Raw genomic sequence first — 12,051 nt, 5'->3', positions numbered from 1 at the left:
CTGAGCTCACACATAGAGGGATATATAAGGAGGGCACCAACTTAGATCAGGGTCAGACGCTGAGAACAAGTCAGTTGGAGAGAGAGAAGGAAACAGCAGCCCTGGAGAGAGAGAGAGGAGAAAGAAAGAGAAAGACCCAGAGGGGGAAGACTGAAGGGACCCAAGAACCCAAATTAGAGCACCGGGTGAGGAGTCAGCACAAGGGTACCGGAACCCAAGCTGGTGGGGGCAAAAACATCCCTAGCCAGAGACCGGAGGCTGTGGGCAGCATCTGCCACGGCCACCCACTACATCCACCCTGAAGGCATACCACATGGAGGGTCAGGGAACCTAAGGCCAAGGTTTGCCCAGCAGAAGGCCCGAGGGAGCTGGACCTAGGTGGATCACTGGTGGGGACGGCTGAAGAAAGGACAGAGGGAGAGCTCAGGGCCACGCTCCGGACTTGTTTGGGGGTTGGTCGGATCCAGGACCTGGTGGACGCAGCACGGCTCGGGTGGTCACTAACAGCTGGAGTGACCGAAACATCCGCAGTAAGTAAACTCCCTTAACTGCACAACCCGAGTCTGTCTTCATTGCCGGCTGCACCGCACCACCACAACCCCCATCCTCTGCGCCTGTCCCCTCTGAGGCTATACCCCTCCCGTTGGGGGTTATCCCACCAAGCTGCACATCCACCATCAGCCTCAGCGGACCCTGCTGCAGCGGCGGCCACAGTGACCGCATTACAACGGGTGGCGTAGTCGACACAAAAGAACTCTTATAACATCAGTAAGGACTGCCACATAACACTTAGCTTGACGCCCTGGGCACGGGACCGGGTCACAGCCGCTCGGAGACTACAACCCCCCATCTGATCCGGTGCCGGGTATTCCCCTCAAAAAGGAATATGTCCCAGGGGGCGCGTCAAATGTGCCTCCCATAAAGGGAAGATTGTTAATGTTCATGTTTATTCTAAATGTACTTCAGCCCGGGAGTGCCCACAGCATACACACACCTCCACCTTCCACCTCAGACCACCAGAGGGAGCCTGATAGGGATATAAATAGGGAAGGTGGAGCTAGGCAGTTCAGTTCCTCTGAAGAGTTCCTGCAGTAGAGAAGCCTAAGAGAGGTTCAGTCTGCAGTGGAGCTCAGTCTAGTTTAGAGAACTCAGCTAATAGTTCAGCAGTGGAGCACGAGGCTCCTGCTAGCTAGATTCAGGGAACTCAGTTGGAGCTTATGGTGTGCCGACGCCATAAGAGCGGCAGAAGAAGCAGTCACCTATCTGCCAGTGTGTATAGCCTAGTGAGGGCCCCGAGTAGGGCGAAGGCTAGAGGAGTGAGTAGCATTGGGGGCAGAGAAGCTTTACCAGTTCACCCCAGAAACATATACCGGACACCGGGTCCGCGTCTACAGGGCCGTATATCCCCCCGTAGAGACAACCGGAGACCCCTGGAAGACTTCAGGTCCCAGGATCACCCAAGAGCTGATAAATAACAGAGCCAGGAGTCGCAGAGACCCCGCAAGCTGTGAGCGTGTACTCCAAGAGAAGGCCCTACCACAAGGTCAGCCGGTGCAGGACAGAAACAAAGTTAGGCCTAGCTCCAGGCAGGTCAGAAACTTACCACACAAAGGCAAGAGACAGGAGGCCCTATACCCGCTCACTGGGGAGGATCCTAATATGCACCCTTCACCCTACAGTGCTCCGGGATGTGCCTGAATTTCCATCAGTAAAAGGTACTGAAGTGACGATCGTGTCTGTCCCTGTTCTTGCTCTGACCCGGCTGGGTCTCGTCTGTCCCTGCATCCTTTCTCCACCCGCTGCCCTGAGGCCTAGCTCCACCTGTGGGGAGCTGTACCATCAAGCAGCCTTATCACCGGCTTCAGTAGACTGCCGCAGCGCTGGTGATCCTCACCAGAAACCACAGGTGGCGTCATGAACTTTTATTTAGTTGTCCACCCTTTTCAGAAAAAGAGTGACCCCAGGGTACGGGCCCGGGAGCCGACCACCGCGGCATCCCTCAAACTAACAACAAGGCCCGGGCGCCAAGTCATCCCCATCCCCTGGGCTAGTCATCTACATAATAGAATGTACCACATGTAATATAATGTATGTTGGTTCCACTACTAAGAAATTTAAAACGAGAATGAGGGAACATTTGTATGATATAATTCATCCGTCAAATAGTAGTATCTCAAATGCATCTAGACATTTTGTAAATTGTCGTAATAGACAAACAGACAGCTTTTCAACTTATGCAAACGAACATCTACCGTGACATATTCGCAGGGGCAATAGACAAAACACTTCACAACAGAGAAGCCTATTGGATTTTTGTTCTGGACTCCAGGGTCCCTTTAGGCTTAACTTTTAGAAGATAATTTATGTTACATTACTAACTTGGTATTGTTTTTCATTTAATAATGTTTCTATTATTTTACTTATTTTCATTCCTTTTTTCAATATTACCTCATGTTATATTGGAAACCCAGTATACTTTGATACACACCTGTAGCACTTCTTACTAATGGCATTATACTACACTAGCTATTGAACCACCCGTTCTACGCCCGGGTGGCTCCCCTCATCCCCGATCCCTGTATGCGTGGCTCCCCTCATCCTCGATCCCTGTATGCGTGGCTCCCCTCATCCCCGATCCCGGTATGCGTGGCTCCCCTCATCCCCGATCCCTGTATGCGTGGCTCCCCTCATCCCCGATCCCGGTATGCGTGGCTCCCCTCATCCCCGATCCCGGTATGCGTGGCTCCCCTCATCCCCGATCCCGGTAAGCGTGGCTCCCCTCATCCCCATTTCCGGTATGCGCGGCTCCCCTCATCCCCATTTCTGGTATGCGTGGCTCCCCTCATCCTCATTTCCGGTATGCGTGGCTCCCCTCATCCCCATTTCCGGTATGCGTGGCTCCCCTCATCCGCACTTCCAGTATGCGTGGCTCCCCTCACCCCCATTTCCGGTATGCGTGGCTCCCCTCATCCCCATTTCCGGTAGGCGTGGCTCCCCTCAGCCCCAATCCTGGTTTAACGTGGCACCCCTCATCCCTATCCTGGTGTGTATGGTATCCCTCATCCTGGTATGCATGGCACCCTATCCCTCATTCCCAATCACGGTATGCGTGGCACCCCTCACCCCAATCCCAGTATGCGTGGCACCCCTCACCCCCCAAATCCTGGTATGTGTGGCAACCCTCACCCCCCAATCCTTGTATGTGTGGCCTCCTCAACACCCCAATGCTGGTATGTGTGGCCTCCTCAATCCCCCATTCCTGGTATGTGTGGCATCCACAATCCCCCATTCCTGGTTTGTGTGGCCTCCTCAATCCAAGTATCCTGGTATGTGTGGCCTCCTCAATCCCCTAATCCCTAGTATGTGTGGCCTCCAGAATCCACCATCCCTGGTATGTGTGGCTTCCTCAATCCCCCATCCGTGGCATTTGTGGCCCCCTCAATCCCCTAATCCCTGGTATGTGTGGCCTCCTCAATCCCCCATCCCTGGTTTGTGTGGCCTCCTCAATCCCCCATCCCTGGTATGTGTGGCCTCCTCAATCCCCTAATCCCTGGTATGTGTTGCCTCCTCAATCCCCCATCCCTGGCATGTGTGGCCCCCTAAATCCCCTAATCCCTGGTATGTGTGGCTTCCTCATCCCCCATTCCTGGTATGTGTGGCCTCCTCAATCCCCCATTCCTGGTATGTGTTGCCTCCTCAATCCCCCATTCCTGGTATGTGTGGCCTCCACAATCCCCCATTCCTGGTATGTGTGGCCTCCTCAATCCCCCATCCCTGGTATGTGTGGCCTCCTCAATTCGCCATCCCTGGTATGTGTGGCCTCCTCAATCCCCTATTCCTGGTATGTGCGGCCTCCTCAATCCCCCATTCCTGGTATGTGTGGCCTACACAATCCCCCATTCCTGGTATGTGTGGCCTCCACAATCCCCCATTCCTGGTATGTGTGGCCTCCACAATTCCCCATTCCTGGTATGTGTGGCCTCCTCAATCCATTTATCCTGGTATGTGTGGCCTCCTCAATCCCCTAATCCCTGGTATGTGTGGCCTCCACAATCCCCCATCCCTGGTATGTGTGGCCTCCTCAATCCCCCATCCCTGGTATGTGTGGCCCCCTCAATCCCCTAATCCCTGGTATGTGTGGCCTCCTCAATCCCCCATCCCTGGTATGTGTGGCCTCCTCAATCCCCCATCCCTGGTATGTGTGGCCTCCTCAATCCCCTAATCTCTGGTATGTGTGGCCTCCTCAATCCCCTAATCCCTGGTATGTGTTACCTCCTCAATCCCCCATCCCTGGTATGTGTGGCCCCATAAATCCCCTAATCCCTGGTATGTGTGGCTTCCTCATCCCCCATTCCTGGTATGTGTGGCCTCCTCAATCCCCCATCCCTGGTATGTGTGGCCTCCTCAATCCCCCATTCCTGGTATGTGTTGCCTCCTCAATCCCCCATTCCTGGTATGTGTGGCCTTCTCAATCCCCCATTCCTGGTATGTGTGGCCTTCTCAATCCCCCATCCCTGGTATGTGTGGCCTCCTCAATCCCCCATCCCTGGTATGTGTGGCCTCCTCAATCCCCCATTCCTGGTATGTGTGGCCTCCACAATCCCCCATTCCTGGTATGTGTTGCCTCCTCAATCCCCCATTCCTGGTATGTGTGGTCTCCTCAATCCAAGTATCCTGGTATGTGTGGCCTCCTCAATCCCCCATCCCTGGTATGTGTGGCCTCCTCAATCCCCTAATCAATGGTATGTGAGGCCTCCACAATCCCCCATCCCTGGTATGTGTGGCCTCCACAATCCCCAATCCCTGGTATGTGTGGCCTCCTCAATCCCCCATCCCTGGTATGTGTGGCCCCCTCAGTCCCCTAATAGCTGGTATGTGTGGCCTCCTCAATCCCCCATCCCTGGTATGTGTGGCCTCCTCAATCCCCCATCCCTGGTATGTGTGACCTCCTCAATCCCCTAATCCCTGGTATGTGTTGCCACCTCAATCCCCCATCCCTGGTATGTGTGGCCCCCTAAATCCCCTAATCCCTGGTATTTGTGGCTTCCTCATCCCCCATTCCTGGTATGTGTGGCCTCCTCAATCCCCCATCTCTGGTATGTGTGGCCTCCTCAATCCCGCATCCCTGGTATGTGTAGCCTCTTCATTCCCCATTCCTGGTATGTGTGGCCTCCTCAATCCCCCATTCCTGGTATGTGCTGCCTCCTCAATCCCCCATTCCTGGTATGTGTGGCCTCCTCAATCCCCCATTCCTGGTATGTGTGGCCTCCTCAATCCCCCATCCCTGGTATGTGTGGCCTCCACCATCCCCCATTCCTGGTATGTGTGACTTCCACAGTCCCCCATCCCTGGTATGTGTGGCCTCCATAATCCCCCATCCCTGGTATGTGTGGCCTCCTCAATCCCCCATTCCTGGTATGTGTGGCCTCCTCAATCCCCCATTCCTGGTATGTGTGGCCTCCTCAATCCCCCATTCCTGGTATGTGTGGCCTCCTCAATCCCCCATTTCTGGTATGTGTGGCCTCCTCAATCCCCAAATCCTGGTATGTGTGGCCTCCTCAATCCCCCATCCCTGGTATATGTGGCCTCCTCAATCCCCCATCCCTGGTATGTGTGGCCTCCTCAATCACCTAATCCTGGTATGTGTGGCCTCCTCAATCCCCCATCCCTGGTATGTGTAAAGAGAGGAGAGAACAAGGCGCAATGGGTGACTCAGTATTGCAATAGTTAGAGGGGTGTGGGGATGGCTACTAACCTTATGAAGTTGTGCACCTCTGCACAACCCCAGTGTAAAGCTCCACAAGCTCCGCTCTGTTGGTGCCTGTCATCTATTTCCAGCGGCGTTCACAGATCCTGATCTCTCGGTGGTGGATCACGTGGTCAGGTTAGTAGCATGTAACGCCGAGATGGACGCCCAGCTTCACCAACACCCCCGGCAGCGTTCCGGAGGGGTTAGGGCAGCGCAGCTTGGAAAACCAGGGTGGTAATTCTAATTAAATTGCTCCCACAGGTGAAAGAACAATAGATTAAAGGCAGCTCTACTGCACCCCAACAGGGGGAAAGGGACAATCAGTGAATATGAATAGCGGTACCAGAGCGCCAATAACAGGGCAAAAATATTAAAAGGACTGATTTATTAATACACACAACGCGTTTCGGTGGGCACAGCCACCTTCATCAGGTGTGACAAGCATGGGGGATGGAGGAGGCCACACATACCAGGGATGGGGGATGGAGGAGGCCACACATACCAGGGATGGGGGATTGAGGAGGCCACACATACCAGGGATGGGGGATTGAGGAGGCCACACATACCAGGGATGGGGGATTGAGGAGGCCACACATACCAGGATACTAGGATTGAGGAGGCTACACATACCAGGATTAGGTGATTGAGGAGGCCACACATACCAGGGATGGGGGATTGAGGAGGCCACACATACCAGGGATGGGGGATTGAGGAGGCCACACATACCAGGGATGGGGGATTGAGGAGGCCACACATACCAGGGATGGGGGATTGAGGAGGCCACACATACCAGGGATGGGGGATTGAGGAGGCCACACATACCAGGGATGGGGGATTGAGGAGACCACACATACCAGGGATGGGGGATTGAGGAGACCACACATACCAGGGATGGGGGATTGAGGAGGCCACACATACCAGGGATGGAGGATTGAGGACACCACACATACCAGGGATGGGGGATTGAGGAGTCCACACATACCAGGGATGGGGGATTGAGGAGGCCACACATACCAGGGATGGGGGATTGAGGAGGCCACACATACCAGGAATGGGGGATTGAGGAGGCCACACATACCAGGGATGGGGGATTGAGGAGGCCACACATACCAGGGATGGGGGATTGAGGAGGCCACACATACCAAGGATGGGGGATTGAGGAGGCCACACATACCAAGGATGGGGGATTGAGGAGGCCACACATACCAGGATACTAGGATTGAGGAGGCTACACATACCAGGATTAGGTGATTGAGGAGGCCACACATACCAGGGTTGGGGGATTGAGGAGGCCACACATACCAGGGATAATCAGTGAATATGAATAGCGGTACCAGAGCGCCAATAACAGGGCAAAAATATTAAAAGGACTGATTTATTAATACACACAACGCGTTTCGGTGGACACAGCCACCTTCATCAGGTGTGACAAGCAGCAAACAATTGATCCTTATATACATTTGACTAGGTATACAATTACTTAAAAGGGGTGGGGCCAGATACAGAGTAATACCTCTATATTAACCCCTTGAGTTCATATATGCTCAATAGAGTAAAAAGGATTGTTATAAATTAATGCCTAATGAAGCATATAGGGTTCTTATAAAAAGGATTCGCTGTATAAAAACTTGTGAATCCTATAATCATAATACTTCATAGGATATATTGTCATCTACCACCCTATATTTTATATTATAAAAAAAAATAATAATAATTTTTACATACAACATAAAACAATGTATAAATATAAAGTTATAAAATTACAATCAGTTTCTATCATTATAATTAGGGAAAGTAGACGAAGAAAGGAAAGAGAAAAAAAAAAAAAAAAATCCCCCCCCCCCAAAAATAAATAAATAAAAAAATTTCTTAATTTTTTCTCTCATGTATTGGGTTTACAGGCAATTAAAAAATTCCTAGATGAGGACCCTAACTTACAAGATCCTCAAAAAAACTTTTTATTGAGGGGTATAACTTTCATTCTTGAGAACAATGTATTTTCTTTTGAGGGGGTGATGTATCGGCAGCTGAGGGGCTGCGCGATGGGGACGAGGTTTGCCCCCAGTTATGCAAATCTATATATGGGGGCATTCGAGTCTATCCACATCGCGCAATCCCTCGGCGCCGATAAACCCATCGCTATGTACCGCCGCTTTATAGATGATCTGTTTATCATATGGAGGGGAAATACTGTGGAGGCTGCCAAATTTATTGATGAATTAAACTCTAACGACTGGGGTCTTTCCTTTACCTCTACCATATCTGAGAGTAATATTCAATATCTTGACCTTCAGATAAATATAGACAATTCGGGTAAAATATCCACATCTACCCACTTTAAGGAAGTGGATGTGACGCGCCCCTGGGCCTGTGTCGCGCTGCGTTGCGCACGCGGGAGCTTACCCGGAGCCGGATCTGTTTAGGGTTGTAGTCTCGTGGCGGTGACCCGGTCCGTGCCCAGGGAGTCAAACTGGACGGCAGTCTGTTAGCGGTAGAAAATGGTTGATGACTACGCCACCCGTTGAATGCAGCCAGGGGGCTGCTGCTGCAGGGCAGACCGCTGAGGCCGGTGGAAGGATGGTGCAGCGTGATAGTATAACCCCCAACGGGAGGGGTATGGCCTCAGGGCAGCCGACGTGGATGATGGGGGTAGCAGGAACCACTCAGAGACGGTATGGTAGCGTTCAGGGTCTTTACTGGTAACAACGATAGACCCTCCCGGAGTACTTGCTAGCGAACGGGGCCTGGTCAGTCCTTGAGCAGATGGGATCTCCCCTGGCCAGGCGTAGTTGTAGGCCTCCCAAGCTGACTGTACTCTTCTGGCTACCTTGCTAGAAGCTGATGTAAGTAGCCCACGTCCCTGAGTGTACCGTGTGGTGCTCACCCGTATGGCCGGTGACTCGGGGCCTTCTAAAGGCTTCCGCTCCACGATGGCAGTGCTGGTCCCACGCGTGTGACCGGGCCTTCGGGCTTCTGGGCCAGGGGACCTGAAATCCCCTGCCTGACGGATTCTGCTGCTGGGTAGAAGTTAGTCCCCACAGCCTCGGACTCCGGGTCCGGTAAAGAATCTTCTTAGTCAGGGCGAGCTCTTTAGCTGCCAGCCCCTGACTCCTTGTGACTCTGCTGCTTCCTATGCTGCTCTTGTCTCTACTCTTCCTGGACTCACTAACCCTGCCTCAGCCCCGGGTTTATACAGGGGAAGTTCTTCCCCTCCCAAGGCTGGGCAGGAGGTGTGGCATGCACAGGATCCCTGACCAAAGGACCTCCCACCTGCTCTCAGACGTAATATCTCTATCACTGTGACAACCAGACCCCTGGGGTGTCACACTCCCCCCTAGTGAAATTTAGTACTCCGGGACTAAACACTTTTTAGAAAAATATAACAAGGTATATCAAAGAACAATAAAATACAATAAGGAAACACAATAAGATGGTCACGGATGTCCGCAACCGGGTGCAGTCTTTGAAGAAAAGCAAAGGTGTCCATTTCACCAACACAGGGAGACGTAACCAGGTAGGGGTCTGTCCTACCCCGAGTCCTTAACAGTCTCTAGTCCATCCTGGGTTACGCTCCAACTATATACAAAGGATTCCCGGTAAATCCACCGAAGACTCCTAAAAACAACTAGAAACACAAAATTACACACAAGCAACAATAAACAGGTAAACATTGTAAAACAACTTAAACATTTAGATCCTCCAACGTGCGGGTAACTGGCCTCTAGTGGCCCTAGTGGACCTACGGAGCTGACTGTCTGGCCCTGAACTACAGGGTGTAGGAGCTGTCAAGGGTAAACTGGGCAGCTGTCTACCGGCTCTTTGTCTCACTAGGGGTACGGCAGGCTCACTATAAGCAGAGGGTGGATTCTCCTGTTCCGCTTGGGTGGAGTCTTCTGCCTCCTGGACCGGCTGCTCTTCCAGCTCTACCCGTTGCTCCGTAGGTTCTTGGGATGATGGTTGGAGGAAGGTGAGTACGGGTACCACAACTGCACCATTGACTTGAGTCCAAGACCTAGGGAAGTCCCCGAGCACGGTACTAACCATATCTTCCCTTTCTTCCACGGGTCGATGGTCTTCCTGTTCCTCCTCAGGGTTCCTCAGTTGTTCGGGGCACTTCTTCAGGTGGTCCCGGGATACAATGGCTGTGGTTTCCCCTCCGTCTTTACTGATGGTACAGACCTTCGGGTTCTCGTGGCTTGAGGGCAGTACGGTGTACGGGTCCTTCTCCCACTGGTCGTCCAACTTGTGGAGCCGTCTCTTCCTCTTCAAGACCTGCTCTCCGGGTACCAGGGGAACAGCGGGAGCATACTGGTTGTAAGTCTTCTCTTGTCTTTCCCTAGCCTGACAGAGACTTCGCTCTACGCTCTCCTGTACTTTCCGGTACTGCTGCTGCCTCTCTGTGTCCCAGTCTGTTTCTGGTGAAGTGTCCTCGGGCGTCAGGACTCCCATTTCCAGGTCAACAGGTAACTTACCAGGTCTTGCCCTCATTAGGTAAGCCGGGGTACAGTTGGTGGAACCTACCGGGATGTGGTTGTATAGGTCCACCAGATCGGGCAACTTCTCAGGCCACAGACTGCGTTCTTCCAGGGGCAACGTTTTTAGAAGATCCATTACCACCTGGTTCATTTTCTCACAAAGTCCATTAGTTTGCGGATGGTAGGGTGTCGTCCTTATCTTCCGGCAGCCATACAGATTGCAGAATTCCTGGAAGACCTCCGCTTCAAAGGCAGGTCCCTGGTCCGTCAGCACTTGGTCCGGGTACCCGTGTGGACGGCAAAAGTGCTGCTGGAAGGCTCTAGCTGCTGTTCGAGCCGTTAAGTCCTTGACGGGGACGACAACCAGAAACCGGGAGTAATGATCCACGATGGTTAACGCGTAGACGTAGCCACTTCTGCTGGGGGTCAGTTTTACATGATCCAAGGCTACCAGTTCCAACGGTTGCCGGGTGACGATGGACTGCAGGGGAGTCTTCTGGCTGGCCCGGTCCTTCCTTCTCAGATTGCACGGGCCACAGTCTCTGCACCACTTCTCGATGGTTCCCCTCATGCCTACCCAGTGGAACCGCTCGCGCAGCAGGAACTCCAGCTTTTTCCACCCGAAGTGTCCAGCTCCGTCGTGGTATGCCTCCATCACCATGGCTGCATCTCTTCGTGGCACCACTACTTGCCAGAGTAGTTCATGCGTCCTGGAGTTAACCATTCTGCGGCACAACTTCCCCTTGTAAAGGAACAGTCGACTCTTCTCTGCCCATAGTTGTTTGGCTTCCTCTGGAGCGTCTGATTCCAGGCTAGCCTCCGGGCGAGTCAGCATCTCCTTCACCAGTCGGACGGCAGGGTCGCTGTCTTGCGTTTCCGCCCAGTTGTAGTGAGGTAAGGGGTTCAACGTAGCAGCCTGCTTACTCCTTACCCGGTGGGAATACTGGATAGTCCCATGACGGTGGAACGCAGGGAGTTCAACTTCTTCCAGTCCCTCCGGATCTTCTCCTCCGTCCGGCAGGTTGGGCATCCTGGACAGGGCGTCCGCGTTGGTATTGGAGCGCCCTGCCCGGTATTTAATTGTGAACTCGTAGTTGGACAGACGGGCCATCCACCTCTGCTCCAGGGCACCGAGTCTTGCCGTGTCCAGGTGTGTCAGCGGGTTGTTATCCGTGTATACGGTGAACCGGGAAGAAGCGAGGTAATGCTTAAAGCGCTCGGTGACTGCCCATACCACGGCCAGGAACTCTAGCTTAAATGAGCTATAATTCTCGGGATTCCTTTCGGTGGGTCGCAGTTTTCGGCTGGCATAGGCGATTACTCGCTCTTTCCCCTGCTGAATCTGGGACAGTACGGCTCCTAGCCCGACGTTACTGGCGTCGGTGTAGAGGATGAAGGGCTGGCTATAGTCCGGATACGCCAAGATTTCATCCCCCGTGAGGGCCATCTTCAGCTGGCGGAAGGACTCTTCCTCTAGCTCTTCCCATTTGAAGGGCGGCTTCTGGTTCTTGGCCTTCCGGGACTGGCCTATCAGGAGGTCCTGCATAGGCGCCGCCTTTTTGGTGAAACCGGGAATAAACCTTCGGTAGTAGCCTATCAACCCTAGGAACTGCCGCACTTCTTTTACGCTGGAAGGGCTTGGCCATCCTTTGATTGCGGTGATCTTATCGGGGTCGGGAGCCACTCCGTCAGCGCTCACCACGTGTCCCAGGTATTGCACCTTTGGTTTCAGGAGGTGACACTTGGAGGGTTTCACCTTTAGGCCGTAACTCGCCAGAGCTTCGAACACCTCCGCCAGGTGTTTCAGGTGGTCCTCATAAGTTTTGG

Source organism: Phyllobates terribilis, unplaced genomic scaffold, assembly GCF_046119375.1.
Source record: "Phyllobates terribilis strain yellow unplaced genomic scaffold, ASM4611937v1 Scaffold_8__6_contigs__length_399053987, whole genome shotgun sequence".
Classification (NCBI taxonomy): Eukaryota; Metazoa; Chordata; class Amphibia; order Anura; family Dendrobatidae; genus Phyllobates; species Phyllobates terribilis.
Note: the sequence above shows the minus strand (reverse complement) of the source record.